This window comes from Tamandua tetradactyla, chromosome 14 (assembly GCF_023851605.1).
Source record: "Tamandua tetradactyla isolate mTamTet1 chromosome 14, mTamTet1.pri, whole genome shotgun sequence".
Classification (NCBI taxonomy): Eukaryota; Metazoa; Chordata; class Mammalia; order Pilosa; family Myrmecophagidae; genus Tamandua; species Tamandua tetradactyla.
Window position 1 is genome coordinate 28,240,249 of NC_135340.1, and position 5,141 is coordinate 28,245,389.

A 5,141-nucleotide genomic window follows, 5' to 3' on the forward strand; every position below is an offset into this window, starting at 1 on the left:
GCAATGGAAGGGCAATTGTCTCATTACAAGTGGTACAGAAGCCAATACTTGGGTTGCCATAGATATATAAACAAGTACAAAATGTGGAACAAGTTTTAAGATCATTTTGGAAAAAAAAAAACAACAGTTCTGTAGAAATGCATATTTGTATTTGTTTCTCTAATAAATCTGCAAATAGCTTTAAACACAAATTAGTTTTAATTATTTAAATTATGAGTTCTATTCAGTAATTTAATACCTGTTTACCCTTACATTTTGTGATAACATTGTCTCATGGAAATTAATAGAGGCTTATTGTGAAAATCAAGGTAGGTCTGAATTTATTGGGAAGTTCAGGTATTTACTATTTAAGTTTATTTACCTCTATGAAGTAATTAAAGAATCTCTATGGAAAACTACATTTTCCCCCCACATCCTCCCCCAAATTACATCAGTTTAGCCACTACCTGAACAATGAAGGACCAGTTTGCATCTGCTTAACTTAGAGATCAAATAATAAAGCAGCAAATAAGTGAAATCATATGTTCAAATGGCTGATAATCAAAAGATTATTTGATACAAGTAGTCAGCTTTTCATATATAACACTGAAGGAATACAGACTTCTGAACCACAGCGCCTCAATATTTAATATGATTTATGCATGATGACTAAATCATTATCCAAAAATACATTTATTTCCCTTGTATTGTGGGAAATACAATGTCTATCATGATACACATTGGAATTATGGTAGGATGAAATAAGGTCATCTATTTCTGTTGTTAAGTACTATAGTGTCCCCATTTTATAAAATATGTTTTTAGAGAAAAGATATACTAGGTTAATTGCTGATGTGTATATTTTATTTTAAGTTGTCACTCTGCTTAAACAGTGAAAAATCTGCTATTTTGTTAGGAACGCGATTGAGTGCTACCGTAGCGCAAAGCGCATTCAAACTATAATGAAATATGCATTTACTGAATTGGTTTTTTTAATTAGTAAAATGTTTTAGGGAGCTGGCTTGTGAAAACTTTATGCATTTTCTAAGAATGAAATTCATTGACTTAATCAAACTTGGTTTTTGGTCAGTAAACAAAATACCATTTCTTGTCAGTATTTAAGATGATGGGTAACTATGTCTTTGGGGGTTTTTGTGAGTTTGTTTGGTTTTTTTTTCATGGACAGGCACGGGGAAATTGAACCCAAATCTCCAACATGGCAGGCAAGAGTTCTGCCACTGAGCCACCATCACACCGCCCATCTTTATTTTTTTTAAAGGAATTTATTTTTAAGGAATAAATTGGATAGATTTGATTATTTTATGGGGTTTCCATTTTTAAAACAATCTATTTTAGTGGGAGATAAATGCTGGAAAAGGCTCTGATTAGAGCAAATCCATAGGTGAGTAGCCAAGCAAATCCATGCAGAAATTTATTGTAAAGTAAACCATTGCTTTTAAATCTTAAAGCATAGACATGAATTTAATTGTATATTTTAAAAATTGGTAGGATACAGATTAACATCTCAATGTAAAAATTGTTTTGAACCTAGTAAATCAAAGCCAATCCTTAATATATTCCATTCTGTATGCAGTTCTTACAAATTATATTCTTTGGAGGTTCAAGTCCCAATTTAAAGTGTTTGCTTATAAATTCACCACTTACCACATAGAACTGTTAGAGATCTTTAATGTTTCTTTCTTGCATCAGGTTTAGGGAGGTACATTTATATACAGGCAGATAGAAAACGGAATGAAGCAAATAATATTTCATTCAAACAACTACTGTGATTTTTAATAGTGATTTGCTAAACCAAATTCTCAATGAACTTGTTTCAATTAACAGATTTTCTCATCACTGCCAGTTGAGAAAAACATGACGTATTTCCTGTGAAGTTTGACTGCTAGAAAAATGTTACTTCTTGATAAACTACAAAGCTTAATGTATGTTACAGAATTTTATAAAATTATTTTAAAAATTACAAAAGTTTCAACCAATTTCTTGAGACTGATATTCGTATACCTTCTGGCAGATAGCTAAAAATAATCATTGCCCATTTGACTTAAGAACATGTTAATAAATTAAAAGCTTTAAGTAATTGCCATTGCAGTTATTTTTTAACATAAATCCTAAAATGTAACTAACATAGTTTTATATTTTGACATAAATGTAAATATGTCACATTTAAGAACTATTTCATTTAAGATAGAGTAATTGAATAGCCTTAAAAAAAAAAAAAAAACAGATTCCCGGTGCCTGCACATGCAAAAACAATAATAATAAATAATAATAATAAATAAACCCATTTATTTTAGTGGACATCTCAATTCGTTTTTATTTTATGCACTAGCTTTTTCTTATTTTAAAGTAATTTAGATATTAAAATTTAGATATTAAAGATACTTGAAAGATTTGTAGACTGTGATTATAATGATATATTTTCTTTAAAAAAAAACTTTCTGGAAACAATTCTAATATGCCAATAGATCCGGTCATCATCACTATGCTAAAAACATCTATGTACAAACTCCAAATCTGTTATATATTAGTTTTCATATGAGTTTCTTCATTGTGAGCAGTCAGATATTCTAAATACCTAGCTTGGACAAAAAGGAAAGAAATATTGAGAAAGGAGGCAAAGCACTGGAAAACCAGAGTCCTTCAAAGAATGACATGATACCAACTCAAAAGAGCCTGAGCCACCACAGTACCTCATCCTGAGACCTTCCTCTTGCTTAGGCATACGGGGTCAATGAAGATAGAAGGTTATTTCTGTTACACATTTTCATAATTTGTTGGTTTGTTATACCTTAAGTATTATTTTCAAATCAATACTATCATTAATGGATCTCATATAGAGCAGGTGATAACCAAAGATATAGACTAACTAAATTACAAATGAAGTGGCATGTGGAATGTAGGAATTCCACATAATTTAACATATTAAATACATAATACATAATGTAACATGTTAAATTACAGCAGTAATATTCTCCTGGTATCTTTGTTACACAACATGCTTATAGAATGACACAATTTTGGATTATTTTTTTTTTTTCATTCCTGCCTGTATCACTTTATTATCCTGACAAGAAACCAGGGAGGACTCCCCAATTTTTAAATTTTAAGCACAATATTATATCCAAGCATGCAAACTTTATAATAAAAATACAAATATAAAATCCTTTTTTTTTTTGGCTTGGGCAGGCACCGGGAAACTAAAATCCCTATTTTTATGAATACTAGGTACTCTCAATTGAAATATTGATTCTAATATCAATTCTAAATTTGAACTAAGAGTAAATTATTTTCTCTCACCATGAAAATGGCATCACTTTTCTAAGGTAAAACAGACCAGTATAATATCATACCTCTTTTTGTAGCTCTTCATGTGTTTGGGAAAAGCAAAGTTATAGTGTTATTACAACATATTTTTCTGATTAGCTAAGCATTGCCATTAAGTCTTAAATGTATTTAAAAAGTTGAATTTTTAAAATGAATTTTTTGCAGGAATTTTTTAATACTCAAAAAGTTAAAACATTTTCTCTGAAGCTTTACTAAGAAAAAGTAATTGTCACTAATGATTCCCCAGTATGTGATGATTTAATAATGAATATTTATATTATCTTCTATCATATGCAAAATATACTCTTGTTCTTTAGTTAATTCTCATATTGTAATATTTATGCATTAATTTTATTCCTGATTTTACAGAAAATGAAATAATATACAATTGCTGTGTCTCAAGCCACTAAGATAAAATTGTTACAGTGAAGACTCATCCCACTTTACTAAGTGTGTAAAGATTTCAAATTTATAAATTACAGTTATAATGAAATGCATTAAATATTTTAAATAATGAACAACTTTAATGCAAGATAAATGGTCTTGTTTACAAAAAATTCTAAAGTCTGAAGGTTTTAGCATCATAACTATCATACATAGCAAAATACACTGGTAAATGTCTTGCCATTTAAGTTGTATCATAAAGTCTGTCAGTATATATTACCTCTTTAAGGTTACCTTGTAAAGTGGAGAAATAAACCCATTACCCCCATGCAAACTAAAGCACTTCTTGAGAATAAACATGTTCAAACAGGTGAACATGGTAATGATTTATGGAATTGCTTGAAAGAGTAAACGTGTAACTCCTCCTCTGAGCAATGCACAATTAGTTGTTTGGCCCTGGAGAAAATTCATTTTATTTCATTTTGAAAGCTCACAAGATGGAAGGTACTACATGGTTTCAAAGCTCTTTCTAAGTCCTAATGTTGGTCAACTTTGTTCTTAAAAGTAAGTATTGAAAGCTTGTCCAGTTGTTTTTTTTTTTTCATTTAAAAATTATGGATTGAAGCTATCAAATAATTTTTGATATAGAAGACTCAAATGATAAAAAGTTTGATAATATTTACATGAATATGTTTTTTATTTTCCAAACCTGTGAAAAGGAAAAATTCATAATAATTTAGAAAGTGTTTAAAATTTAAGAAGTGCACATCCAAAACCCAAAACAAAATTAAGTAATCCACTTCAGTTTAAAATTGATTAACTAGAATATGTTTGGAAAAATAAACGGTATCATACAGTGGTTAAATAAGAATAAAAGCATAGAAATACAATGTTCATGACAGGTATGTATCTTGCCCACATCCTTTTCATTTTCTTTCCTCTCAGGAAGAGGAAGGACAGCAAGTGATAGCCAAGGAATTATTAGCACAGATTTTTTTAATGGTTACTTCATTACCCTAGTGAGTAAGAATAAATATATTGTTTCTTGACAGTTCTGCTGGAAATCTAAATTTTCGGTATTCATTCATTCATAGGAGAAATAGTAAGTTTTGTTAAATCCTTAAGTTTACTAAGCTATAAAGATTACTTTATAAGAATATTTATCAAAATCTAATATTTTCTTATAAATCAAATAGTTATGTGTTACAGAAAATTTCAGAAATGACATTTTATGAGAGACCTGTTTTAAAATATAAATAAGATCTGAAAGAATTTTTTTTATTCTATAATAATTCCTTGGCTATAATTTTTTGTCCTTCCTTTGTCTGAGAAGCAGGAAAATGAAAAGGATGTAGGCAATATCCTTATCTGACATAAACACATTACACAGTTTATTAGCTGTTTTCCTTTTTTACATACTACCCCCCAGTATC

The 5,141-nt window shown here is 29.2% G+C and overlaps 1 protein-coding gene across 4 annotated transcripts in view; it reads left to right on the top strand.

The window, feature by feature from the left end:
* NOVA1 (NOVA alternative splicing regulator 1) overlaps positions 1-108 on the top strand; it is a 146,472-nt gene extending 146,364 nt beyond the window's left edge. For 3 of the 4 annotated variants that reach the window (XM_077127049.1, XM_077127051.1, XM_077127050.1), the window contains one exon: positions 1-108. This exon is cut by the window's left edge and continues 5,639 nt beyond it. The gene's annotated coding sequence lies outside the window, so the exon portion shown is untranslated. The other variant, XM_077127048.1, reaches the window with a different exon arrangement.
* The last annotated feature ends 5,033 nt before the right edge of the window (positions 109-5,141 follow it).